At 40.8% G+C, this 14,338-nt stretch overlaps 1 non-coding gene across 1 annotated transcript; it reads left to right on the forward strand.

Annotated features, from left to right (window-relative positions):
- Positions 1–11,396: 11,396 nt before the first annotated feature.
- LOC141636060 (small nucleolar RNA R71) lies at positions 11,397–11,503 on the forward strand. Its single transcript, XR_012540699.1, has one exon. It is a non-coding gene; the product is annotated as a small nucleolar RNA R71 (small nucleolar RNA).
- The last annotated feature ends 2,835 nt before the right edge of the window (positions 11,504–14,338 follow it).

A 14,338-nucleotide genomic window follows, 5' to 3' on the forward strand; every position in this document is an offset into this window, starting at 1 on the left:
TGGAAGGTTGTCAATCTCCCAATAATAACCCAAATAATCTTCAATTACCCAAAATAAAGGATGAACAAGAGAGAGATTAAGGAAATAAAACTTGTATTAAAACTTGATTAAATATTGATTACAAGATTAAAGAGAGATTTGATTGATATTAACTACACTAAAGATTACTAAGAAGAACATGCTCTTCTAATTAAACTAATGGGGTATTTATGGTGGGGATTAGGTACATAAATTAGGGTTTACTAAGGGCTTAAATGACGATTAAGTCCTTGAGGAATCGCCGGTCTCTAGGGAGACTCCGGTCTCTTTTTCGCCGGTCTTAGAAAAAGATGCGCATCCTTCCTTGAAGTTTGTAGAAGACGAAAAGGTTGTCAGGGAATCCGGGCGTCTTAGGCACGGGACGGGCGGATTTGGGTGTTTCTGGACGGGCGTCCAGAGGGGGTAGACGGGCGGATTTGGGAGGTTTTTGTAACACCCCCTCATACCAAGGTGCCTTACCATGACCACCCTACCATGAAAGTGTGTTACCATCTCGGTTGCCCGAGGTTAGTATATATCAAAAACGTCTGAACTGAGCACATTTATTAAAGTACTGTAAAGTGTAAAGTTTACATCAACTAAACTCAAATACTGTTTTAACAAAATACAAGTTCAAAGTCTGACAAATAAAGAAATCCAACTAAGACTCAGACGGTGATGCTATGACTCGTGATGGCCCTCCTCCCAAGACAGTCCCCAAGCTCACACTAGCAATACCTGTCAAGCCTGCTCACCATCCCCGAATGGATCACCGCAGATTCCACAAACAACAACGGGGTCAGTATTACTCAACAATATAAGACAGACAAACGTTACAGTCAACTGATCATTTTCCAATTCTAATCTTTGTTCCCATACTGTAACCGGCTACACACCAAAGTGTGTAGCCCTGCCAGATTACCCATCGCAACAGGTAATCCTCGCCGCCAGTGCGTGACCGCAGCCGATCCCACCTAGTCCAGCTCCTCAATGAGCGACAAACAATCCCTGTCCCTTAATGTGCACATCCTCCCGTGGCGGGTTCCACGGAGGGCGAACTAGGGTGTGAAGCCACTCCCGCAAGTGACTCCACCACAATCACAATCACAAGATATCACACCATCTCAACACCCTTACACCAACATCATCACCACAATCTCCATACTCCGATGATCAACAGATACCAATAATCACAACAACATGTCTTACAATAACAGTAAACTGAGTAGGAAAAACCCTACCTTAGAAATCAACAGTGGAAATGAACTTGCACACTCAAAAAGGCTTCTCTACGAAGTCTTCTCCTATATCATAATCATATCACACAATTACACATTGCACAACCCCATATTCCCAAATTCCGTAATTATACAGTAACCCCAACGAATACAACAACATAGAATAAAACTTACCAACAGTAGGATAAGGAATTGTACGTAAGGACTCCGAAGGTTTCGCAAACAACAAAGCAATTGGGTGATTAAGGAGTGATTAGGGAGAGATTAAGGTTAACGTAAAATGATGAAGTAGAAATGATGTTTTGAAAACTGACGCGGGATATAAAATAAATCTTAAACGCTCCCTAATCAAACCGTCAAAATAATACTCGCCAGACCGAATACTCGGTCGAGTAAAGTTATACTCGGCCGAGTATCCTCTACTCGGTCGAGTATTCACTATACTCGGCCGAGTATTCATCGGCAGAACCAAAACAACTCATAACAACAGCACTACTCGGCCGAGTAGGCTCTACTCGGTCGAGTAGTCACCAAAGAAAATCCGTAGTGTTACAATCTTCCCCCCTTAAAAAGAACTTCGTCCTGAAGTTCATACTCTACTATAAAACAAAACACAACACTACAGCACAAGCCAATACTAACACATATAACAACACCAAGGAACTAAACAAGTCACCACAAAAGTCATTATCCCGACTCAAAGCAAATAATAAACAAAACAAAACACAACCGCGACCATCTCCTACCCCCCTAAAAAGACAACGGTTACGTCCCCGTAACCAAACATACCTGATCAAAAAGGTTAGGAAAACGTTCTCGCATAGCTTTCTCGGGTTCCCATGTGGCTTCCTCCACATTATGATTAGACCAAAGGACCTTGAGTAAGACCGTCTCACCATTCCGGGTCTTACGAACCTTGCGATCAAGAATCTCCTTAGGAGTCTCGGCGTAGGACAAGGATTCATCAAGCTCGATGTTCTCCATTTCAAGGATATGCGACGGATCGCTCACATACTTCCGAAGTTGAGATACATGAAAAACATTGTGTACTCTATCCAAAGCTGGTGGTAACGCTAACCTGTAGGCCACCTCGCCAACACGGTCTAAAACCTCATAAGGACCTATAAACTTTTGGCTTAGCTTACCCCTTTTCCCAAACCTCATAACACCTCGCATAGGTGACACTTTTAAAAGAACCTTGTCACCTACCGTAAACTCAATGTCCTTGCGGTGCAAGTCGGCGTAGCTCTTCTGACGATCTTGAGCTGCTCTCATCTTTTGCCGAATCAACTGGATTTGCTCAACCATATCTTGAACCAGCTGTGGCCCTAAAACCACCGTCTCGGAACTATCATCCCAACAAACTGGACTTCGGTATTTCTGGCCATACAAAGCTTCAAAAGGTGCCATCCCAATGCTTGTATGATAACTGTTATTGCATGAGAACTCGATCAGATCAAGCCTGTCCTCCCAACTGCCCCCAAAGTCCATAACACATGCCCTCAGCATGTCTTCTAAGGTCTTCATGGTCCGCTCTGTCTGACCATCGGTTGCCGGAAGAAAGGCTGTACTCATCTTTAAAGTCGTACCCATCAATTCTTGCAGCTCTTGCCAAAACTTGGATATGAACCTCGCATCACGATCAGAAATGATATCTTTAGGTATACCATGTAACCGAACCACATGTCTCCTGTAACCCAAAGCCAGCTGCATCTTAGACCAAGTATCTTTCATGGGAACGAAATGAGCTGACTTGGTTAACCGATCAACAATCACCCAAATCATATTGTTACCTTGTTGTGACCTAGGTAACCCCACAATGAAGTCCATGGAGATCGACTCCCACTTCCACTCTGGTACATCCAAAGACTGGATCTTACCTTGTGGTCTCCTTTGTTCACCCTTGACCTTTTTGACAGTCAAACATCCGCTACAAACTCGCCTACATCTCTCTTCATGTTTGGCCACCAAAAAGTCTTCTTAAGGTCTCTATAAAGCTTGTCACCACCTAGGTGAACTGAATAGGGAGTGCAATGAGCCTCCGTCAAGATCACTCTCCGCAACTCTGCATCCTCAGGAACACACCATCTTCCATCAAAACGAACACTCCCATCTGGATGAATAGAAAACCTGGAAGCCGTTCCACTCTCTACCTTTGACTTCCACTCCTGAATCTTCGGATCATGCTCCTGCTTACTCTTGATGTTCGCATACAACTCTGGCTCAATCGTCAAATCCCCGATGGTATCCCCCTCTCGAATCATAAAGATCCCCAAACTAGACATCTCATCCCTCAACTTCAGCAAGGACATAGCTGTACATAGCGAATGAACGCTCTTCCTACTCAATGCATCTGCAACAACATTAGCCTTACCCTCGTGATAGATGATCTCCATATCATAATCTCCAATCAGTTCTATCCACCGTCTCTGTCGCATGTTAAGCTCCTTCTGAGTGTAGATGTACTTTAGACTCTTATGATCAGAGAACACCTTAAAAGTTGCTCCATAAAGGTAGTGTCTCCAAATCTTAAGAGCGAACACAACTGCACCCAGCTCCAGATCATGAGTAGGGTAGTTCTCCTCATATTGCTTCAGCTGCCTCGAAGCATAGACTATGACTTTCCCTCCCTGCATCAAAACACAACAAAGACCATTCTTTGAAGCGTCGGTATATACCTCAAAGTTCTCACAACCCTCTGGCAAGGCTAAGATAGGAGCTGTAGTCAAGCGTTCCTTTAAAGTCTGAAACGCCGTCTCACAACTCTCATCCCAAACAAATCTGACCTCCTTCCTCATCAAAGATGTCATAGGCCGCGCTATGGTAGAGAAATCTTTCACAAATCTTCTGTAGTAGCCTGGAAGGCCTAAGAAACTCCGAATCTCAGCAACATTCTTCGGTGATTCCCACTTGGTAACGGCCTCAATCTTACTAGGATCCACGGATACCCCCTTCTTAGATATTACATGGCCCAGAAAAGCCACCTCCTCTAACCAGAACTCACACTTGGATAGCTTGGCATAAAGCTGATTATCTCTCAAAGTCTGCAGAACTATCCTCAAATGCTCCTCATGCTCTTCTTTTCTTCATTTTTCTTCATAGAATCCTTGAGGATTTCGTCGGGGATGCAAGGATATTTTCTCATCATTGCCCATCTACTATAGTATGTACAAAGGCCTTCTAATCTTGTCTCTCCTTGATGCTTGGTCATTGAATTCAATCAATTTAGCCTCATTTTGCCATGGAAATGCAAGGTTTGCACTCCTTTCCTACCAAGGACACAAAACCTCAAAGAATATGCAAAACAAATGACTAAAGACAATAAATGACCCAAATATGCACTAAAAAGCATGGGAACAAGGCTAATTCGGGGACTAAATATGCTCTAATAATGGTCACATCAAATATCCCCAAACCGAACCTTTGCTCGTCCCGAGTAGAGAGGTGACAAAGACTAGGGCCGTTATTTAATCTAACATAATAACATAGCCGATATGAGACAATTAACGGGTCTCACTCCGCCCCTTCAACTCACAACAAGACAACAATGAGGTAGGATGCCTTCTTGTAAGGCAAGGTGGGTCTTGCCAAAATGGCGACACATCCAAACATTAAGCACATAAAATCAAGTAATGGATGCATCTACAAAAGAATAACCACTTTCCTCATCTAAGTGGCGGAAATTATCTACAAGGGAAGCAATTCAAGGGTACATACTCCTTCATAGATGCAATTTCTTCAAACTACTAAGCCTAGAAGGATACCAATAAATCACCTCCAAGTTGTGTCAAGCTAGGGTACCTTTGTCCTCAATCGTAAAATGATTTTGTCAAGAATAGACTCCCTATGGTGTTAAGAACACTGGAGGATCGCGGAATTCCCCCACTTGCCTAAACAAGAAGAAGGGTCGTCCCCTCTCTACCATGCACAAAAGTTGATACGATGGATAAAGGGATCGATAGAATTTGAAGTTCACTTTGGGAGTTTGCTTTGTTGTGGTTTTTCCCCCCAATTTCTTGTGGCATATAACATTTGAGAACACTTTCCTTTTGCCATTTCTTTTGATTTTTGGCATTTCAATACTTGACAACTTTTCAACTTTTATTTGCATTTCTTTTGAACATTTTCAAAGTCACCCCATATGTAGTGAGGGTGCCTTATATTTGAAGCTTTAGGAGTCTATTTTTTTGCTCCTCTTTTCATTTGATGCATTTTTGCAAACTTTCTTTCACTTTTCATTTCATTGAACTCAAATTGTTTTTTTTTTGTGCCCATTCCCTTTGATGACAAAAATGTGGTAGAACATGGATGATGGATGGATGGATGCATGGTTTCAAGGGTCACCTTGGAATAAACGATAGCCAAGGAGTTATCACACCACAAGGTACTCTTGACTAGGCCTTAATCCATGGGTCAAAGGATACTAGCATGACACATCCTAGGGTGTTTTACAAGTATTATAACAAGCAAAGTCTTAAGAAGAAAAAAGCATCTACTAGGGCCTATGTACACTTGTCAAGCTTCCCAAGTAGACGGTTTGGTAAAATTTTTCTAACATGCAACTACATGCCATGATGCAACTAGCATATAAACATCCTAATGCAAATGATTCTACCAACTAATATGCTATATAAACTTAATGCAAGTCCTAGATTCACATTGTTATACCTCATCAATCAAAATAAAGCCACATAGTCATTAACATAAAGAGGAAAAAGGAGATTGGAAAGATCATACCATGCGGTCTTCGTGATCCTCATGTCTCGGATGTGGCGTAGTCAATCAATGTGAACAAGGATAGAACAAACACAATATATAGAACAATATATACATGACTACACTACAAAGGAAATGAACTTGTTTTTGGTTTTTCAATTTTTTATGGTATTTCGAAATTTTTTGATTTTTTTTGGATTTTTGAATAAAAGTTAAGTTAGAATTCCCCATCCCCACAATAATATGGGCATTGTCCTCAATGGCCAAAATGATGAGAAATTATGCAAACATGATGCATGAATTCTACACTAAATGCAAGCTATACTAATCTACACTACATGATGCATGGGTTTTTGTTTATGACAGAGAGCGTAATTTAGATTACCTCCCGTTGCGTATGCATGTACTTCCCCAAACCGAGATAGACATTATTTCTAATGTCCTAAAGTTGGGGGTAGTTCATGCACACAAGATGCAATGCATGAAACTAAATTTGTCATTTTGGATTTTCAAAAGTGGGAACAATAAAATAAGAACACCTCAATGGGGCCGAGGTGTTAGTCCTATATGTTGCTAGGACTCTCCAACCATGATCAAGATAAAAGAAATAAAACAAAGAAAGAAGTAGACAAACCTCAAGAGGGTAGGAGGCTCCAAAGCTTGCTAGTCTTCCATCATATCATCATTGTCATCATCTTCCTCAATAGAAGTGGACTCATCTCCACTCCCCTCTTTACTTCCTTGCTTACTTCCTTCATCATCTTCATCTTCTTCATTTACCTCTTCTTCTTTTTTTACCTCTTCATCAATGCCTTCATCAACAACCCCATCACCGACAACCTCATCGTCACCCGGTATCTCACCCCTAGATGCACTTGGATAGAAGACTTCCTTATCCGCCCAACTAGGCAAAGGACATGAAGGATCAAGTAGTCCTTGCCTAGCTAAATGAAGGAGGGGTGGATATTGGGCTAAGTATGCATCTTCCCGATCCTTATAAGCTTGTTTGTGCATCTCTTGCATAAGTAGAGTCATGTAGTCATTGCCCACTTCAACACCTTCGAGTTTGAACTCTTGATATTTGAATGGATAGGGTGGTGTGACAATGGAGGAGGAGGGTATTTCAATTTCACCCCTTTGTTGACGGATGATGTATTCGACTTCCGTTGAGAGGGGAAGAAGGTAGTTCGTTCTATGAACACTCAAACGACATATCTTGGAAGGAATAGTAAAAGATCTAGCATCATTGGGAGCCACCCATATTTGGTGTCAAGAGGATTATGCGTGACCCACTTGTACTTGTTAATCATGGCATCCATGTCAATGAGATGACCCCCTTTTTTTGCCTCATACTTGCTATCTTTGTTGAAATTCGGATCAAAGTACTTGGCCAAGAGAGTAACTAGACCTCCATTTACAATAAAAGCGGTGCCTTGCTTTCCACAATCAATATTGAGCCATGTTTCCACCAAAAGCCTTAGATAATTGTAAGGCTTGGTGAATTCCCTTCCAATATTTAAGGCCGACTCAAGTAGAATACAATCGAGCTTGGTAAAGTGGTTAGTGTCTTTTCTTGCAATGATAGTATTCCCGATGACCTTGTGCCATACTTTAATGCCTGGATGGTGGACTAATAGAGCGCGACAAGCATGATAGTTTTCAAATTTCTTCCCGGAAATCGCCTCCCAAAGAGGAGCGGGGTCATATTTTTCGGGCTTCTTGTAATAACGAGGTGAATCACTAAGACCCAATGCTTTACTCAAGTCATCAAAGGTGATGCGCCTACTCACATTGGCAAGGCGGAACTCGATGTATTCTCTAGTCTCTACCTTATGCACTTTCAAAGAACTCAAAAATTCCAAGGTAAGGGAGGGGTATGTCAATTCTCTTGTAGCAAACAATTTTCCCAACCCCATGGCTTCAAAGAAGGCTTTCGTTTGTTCAAGGACACCCAATTTGTTCAAGCCATCTTCACATATGAATTTGGTGGGTAGAAAGGATTTTCTAGCATACTTGGCAAATGTATCCCAATGGGAGTTAGAAATGAAAATTACCTCCGGATAGTTTGATAATTGAGCAATTTCCGGAGTTGTTGATGTTGTTGCTTCCAAGGGAGGATTTTGTTGTTGTTGAACTTCCAAGTTTGCACTAGCAACCACCATAGCCAATGAGGCTTTCTTTGCTTGAAGACATTGTTGCCTTGTTGAGAGTGCCTTTGCCTTAGGTGCCTTTGTTGATCCTTTTGTTCTTGCCATTGATGAAAAAACCAAGAAAAGAGTAAACATCTTCAATTTCCAAGTATACCCAAATCGGTTTTAAGATGAAAGGCTTTGCCTTTGTAATTCAAAAATCGACTCAAAGGTTGAAGATTTTTGTATTTGGATTGATTTTTGTTGGAAGAGGAGTGATTAATTGTTGTTAATAGGAAGTTTGGATTTGATTTTGTTGAATTTGGTTGAGGAAATCTTGTTTTGGTGATGGAGAGGATGAGGGTTTTGGGGTTTTTGGGGTTTATGGGTAGTGTTTTGAATGAATGAATGAAGAAATGAATGTTGGAGGGGTATTTAAAACACCCGAAAATTTTGAAACTGCAGGGGAAGACGGGCGTTTTTCCTTCGGGACGCTCGGATTCTACCTATTCTGGGTTCAGGATTCTCGCCTAAAGACGGGCGTCTTTCAGCTGGGACGCTCGGATTCTTTGACTGCGGGACGAGCGGATTCTGCTGAAGACGGGCGGATTCTGATACAGCACGCTTTCTTATTTTACACTGGCAAAAAGATGGACGTCTTTCTGCAAAGACGAGCGGATTCTACAAGACGAGCGTCTTCTTTGCTGGGACGCTTGGATTCTTCGACAGTCCCAAATTTTCAATTTTTTCAGTTAAAATGGACTGGCGGATTTTGCCAAAGACGCTCGGATTCCCTGTAGATGAGCGTATTCCCCTTAAGGACGCTCGGATTCTCCCTGGTCTACCCGGATTCAGTTCCATCCGTGCACTTGCATATCCCTTGTCATTTTTCATTCTTCAAATCCCGTGTTCTTCATTGTAGGGGCACTACTAAGGCATGAATAGCCTAGGCAATTGCTATCCCCACACTTAGCTAAAGCACTACACATCAATTAAATTATTAGTCCCTCCCTCACTTCTCTCAAAAATGATAATTACCTTGATCAAAGCATAAAAATCCAAAAATGACAAAAATGCAATGTAAGAATTAAAATGCAAGTTAGGGAGTTAGAAATATTTACAAATAGTGGTTTAGGGAGGACTCCACCAAACTCTCATCCTTAGTGAGATGTCATGGGGGCATGTCGAAGGTGTTGTTGATGTTGCTCAACACCTTGAAGAAGTAGTCAAAAGCTTGTTCATTATCATGATAAAGATCTTCAATAGATCTTTGCCCTTGTTGTTCTTCATGTTGGTCTTAATCGATAGCATTACCAATATAGGGATTGAAAATCTCTTCAAACTCATCGTCCCAAAGACCACAAACTTCAGCTACTTGATCACTAAAGATCTATTGAGTTGATAGAGACAACTCTCCCACTTTCTTATCTTGGCCAATGAGGCCATCCTCTTCATTGCTTGACTTTGGTGAGCTTTTCAAGCTCTCTTTGTTACAATTCACTTGCTCTTTGAATGGAGCATCATCAATTTTATTTTTCTATTGGAATTCCGACTTCTTCTTATCATCCTTCCGGCTATAATGATCAACCATAAAACATGGTTCATGCAAACGGGGAGCTCTCATGGTCTTGTCAAGATTGAAAGTTATGCTCTCATCTTCCACTTCTAGAGTGAGCTCTCCATGATTCACATCAATCACCGTACCCGCGGTGTGCAAGAAAGGTCTTCCTAGAATGATTGGAATGTTGGAGTCTTCTTCTATGTCAACAATGACAAAGTCCACCGGGTTGAAAAATTTCCCAACTTTTACGGGAACATCTTCCCATATCCCTAATGGTGTCTTCGTCGATCTATCGGCCATTTGGAGTGTGATATTGGTGCATTTAAGCTCTCCCATCCCTAACCTTTTACTCACCGACTACAGCATAACACTCACACTAGCCCCTAGATCACATAAGGCTTTGTTGATCGTGGTGTCGCCAATGGTACACGGTATTGAGAAGCTTCCCGGATCTTTAACTTTTGGAGGTGAACTCCCTTGAAGTATTGCACTACTCACCTTAGTGAAGGCAATAGTCTCAAGCTTCTGGATCGACTTCTTCTTTGTGAGGATGTCTTTCATGTATTTTGCATAGGCCGGCACGTGATTGATTAATTCCGTGAAAGGAATTGAGACTTCCAAATTCTTCACAATTTTGCATAAATTTTCCAAGTTGGTCATCAAATTTGGGCTTGGCTTGACGACTCGGAAAAGGAAGTCTAATCACAATGGGCTCCTTCTCCTTGACCTTGTCTTCATTTTTCTTTGAAATTTCTTCTTTTGATGGTTCTCCATCCGTGGAGTTTTGCACAATTTCTTCTTGGTCACTAGCTTCCACAACTTCATCCTCAAATTGCTTCTTCGGTGCTTCATACCTTGTACCACTCCTCAAGTGGATGGCACTAACCGTTTCATGTCTTGGGGGATTACTTTGAGGTGGTAATTGCCCCTTTTGTCTTTGTGAGCTTAAAATGCTAGTTGAGTCAATTGGGTTTCCAACATTTTGGTGTGAGCTAGGATGTTGTTGATGGTGATTTCCTTTGCTTGACTATCCTTTTGCATTTGAGTGAAAAACTCTTGTTGATTCTTTTGCATTTGAAGGACCGCTTTTTGAACATCAAAACCTTGGTCATTTTGTTGATTGTATGGAGTTTGATTTTGGTAACCTTGGTTTTGGTTGTAAAAGGGTCTTTGATTTTGGTTTCTCATGGGAGGTGGGGTGTATGTTGGTTGAGGTTTTGAACATTTTGGCTTTTGTATGAGAGATGTGGATGGAATTTGGTGTTTTCATTGTAATAGTTTGAATAAGGGGTACCACTCTTGTATGCTTGGAAAGCATTCACTTGTTCATTTGTTCCCCTACATTCACTTTGGTCATGTCCCAAAGTTCCACAATTCTCACATATCCCACTTGGGATTGATGAAGATGCCGTCATGGCATTAACATGATGCTTTGGTGATTTTGAGGCTTCTTCAAGTCTAGCCATAGCTTTTTCAAACTTCAAATTGATGGTATCAATGTGAGCATTAAGTTGAGCACCCGATTGAGTAATGGAGTCCACTTCATGATTGCCACCTCTAGTAGCCTTGCGAGGTCTACTATATTGTGAGTTATGGACCGCGATTTCCTCAATTTTGTTCCAAGTTTGATTGTCATCAACTTCGGTGAACATTCCATTTGATCCCATGTTGAGAATGTTTCTTGAGTCTTCATAAAGACCGTTCCAAAATTGTTGTACCAAAAACCACTCGCTAAGTCCATGATGAGGACATGAGCAACAAATTCCTTTGAATCGCTCCCAAGCTTCATACAAAGATTCCTCATCTCTTTGCTTAAAGCCCGAAATTTAAGCTCTTAGCATGTTAGTCTTCTCTGGTGGATAGAACTTTTTGTAGAAAGCTAGAGCCAACTTCTTCCAAGAATCAATTTCGAGAGTAGCCTTATCAAGGCCTTTCAACCATTGTTTCGCGGTGCCAATTAGAGAAAAAGGAAATAAGACCCATCGAATTTGGTCTTGAGTTACACCGGTTTGAGAAATCGCATCACAATAGTCGCAAAAAGTCTCCATATGAGAGTGAGGGTCTTCACTAGGCATCCCTCCAAATTGGCTTCTTTCGACTAATTGGATAAATGCGGATTTGGCAATGAAATTTCCGGTTAAGTGTTGTGGTGTGGGAGTACCATTGGGTAGGTTCTCCTTGGTTGGTACGGAATGTGATGAAAATTTAGGCATTGTGGGTTGATTTTGTGTTGGATTTTGTGTTGGGTTCTCTTCACCTTCTCTTGCAAAAGGGTTGATGAACTCAATAATATTTCGTTGAATATCTACAACCTCACCGATACCTCTCAAATTTCTCCTAGCAAGTCTTCAATTGGTTGTCAAGGTCCTTTCAATTTCGTGATCAAAGGGTAACAAGTTACCTTGTGATCTTCTGGACATGCAAAATATCAAACAACGCGAGAATAATTAGAACAAACCTTGAGGAGTTTTACTTCCCCAAGTCAAATAAAGACACAACTAATAACAATACAAGAAAATCTAAATCAAGTTAACACCGTCCCCGGCAATGGCGCCATTTTTGGTCGTGATCCCTCGTGAGGGGTTTAGTTTTCAGTACTTGTCGTTACGAGCACCTAGACCAAAACAGAATTTATAACTTCACAAACAACTCTACAATTTGTAAAGAGGCAAGTAAAGGTCGGTCCCAAGGGACGCGAATTGAGATGAGATTTTCTATTGCAACTAGTGGTATCTAAGGGTGTCACAATTGGGGTTTGAAGTAGAAGATCACTAAACTAAATAGCAATGAAAGTAAACAAGAAAGATGAATCAAAAGGGATGTAAACAATTGATAAAAATCACTAGGGTGTCATAGGGTCATAGGGGATTCATGGGAATTGATCATACAAACATATTCTCAAATTATAAGCAAGCAATTATTGTTGTGATGGATCGAGTTGGTTAATAGCTTACAATCCTAGGAAAGTTTGGGCCCCAGAGCCGAATCGATTAGATTGTACAACACCTACAAGTCGACTTAATCTTCCCTACTCAACTATATGCATGGTCTAATGAGACTCAAGTTTGTTTATGTCTTACAAGTCTCACTGAAAAGATAGGTGATAGGTAAAAAATGCAAGGATTCATAGGCTCGCATTTCATCAAACATAACATGTGCATAAGTTGAGATCACAACAAGCAAGCAAATAAACTATGAAAACATATTAGATTAAGCATGAATCATTCCCCATGTTGATTTCCCCTAATTACCCATTAACCCTAGCTAAGGAAACTACTAACTCATTATCATGTTGAACATGCTAGCAAGGTTGTCAATCATACCAACAAAGTGAAACATGATGAATAAATGAAGATAATTAACAATAATTAAAAAGGGATTAAGAGAATTATACCTACTAATGATTCCAATAATAAAACAATAAATAATAGAAGTACTTGATGCTTGATTGGAAGGTTGTCAATATCCCAATAATAACCCAAATAATCTTCAATTAGCCAAAATAAAGGATGAACAAGAGAGAGATTAAGGAAATAAAACTTGTATTAAAACTTGATTAAATGTTGATTACAAGATTAAAGAGAGATTTGATTGATATTAACTACACTAAAGATTGCTAAGAAGAACATGCTCTTCTAGTTAGACTAATGGGGTATTTATAGTGGGGATTAGGTATATAAATTAGGGTTTACTAAGGGCTTAAATGACGATTAAGTCCTTGAGGAATCGCCGGTCTCTAGGGAGACTCCGGTCCCTTTTTCGCCGGTCTTATAAAAAGATTCGCGTCCTTCCTTGATGTTTGTAGAAGACGAAAAAGCTGTCAGGGAATCCGGGCGTCTTAGGCACGGAACGGGCGGATTTGGGTGTTTCTGGACGGGCGTCCAGAGGGGGAAGACGGGCGGATTTGGGAGGTTTTGGTCGAGCGTCCAGCTGAGGAAGACGCTCGAATTGTAGGCTTTGGACGGGCGGATTCAGGGCAATCCGCTCGGATTGTCTTACAGCTTCATTCCTTCTTCTTTTCTTCCCTTTTCTTCATAGAATCCTTGAGGATTTCCTCGGGGATATAAGGATATTTTCTCATCATTGCCCATCTACTATAGTATGTACAAAGGTCTTCTAATCTTGTCTCTCCTTGATGCTTGGTCATTGAATTCAATAAATTTAGCTTCATTTTGCATGAAAATGCAAGGTTTGCACTCCTTTCCTACCAAGGACACAAAACCTCAAAGAATATGCAAAACAAAGGACTAAAACAATAAATGACCCAAATATGCACTAAAAAGCATGGGAACAAGGCTAATTCGGGGACTAAATATGCTCTAATTAAGGTCACATCAATCGCATCACACTCTAGTCACTTCGAGACGTCACCTCATACAAGTGACTATGGGCAAATACCATGTTAATCCGAGTTCACTTTAACGGGGTTCAATTGTCTTTACAACCCGTTTGTATGTAACAAAGTAAAAGGTGAGTTAATAATAACTCAAACAACAAATGTGGACATCACATTCGGGTAGTCAATACAATATTACCACCTTGTGATGTATATTGTAAGTGTGTAAACACTAGTTACTCGCAACATGTGTTTAACACACCATGTGTCCATGTGTTCAAACTCTTGAATTGCATTTGCCTTTATTTTCATGTTTGTCTTACATAGCATGAATCTCACC

This window comes from Silene latifolia, chromosome Y (genome assembly GCF_048544455.1).
Source record: "Silene latifolia isolate original U9 population chromosome Y, ASM4854445v1, whole genome shotgun sequence".
NCBI lineage: Eukaryota > Viridiplantae > Streptophyta > Magnoliopsida > Caryophyllales > Caryophyllaceae > Silene > Silene latifolia.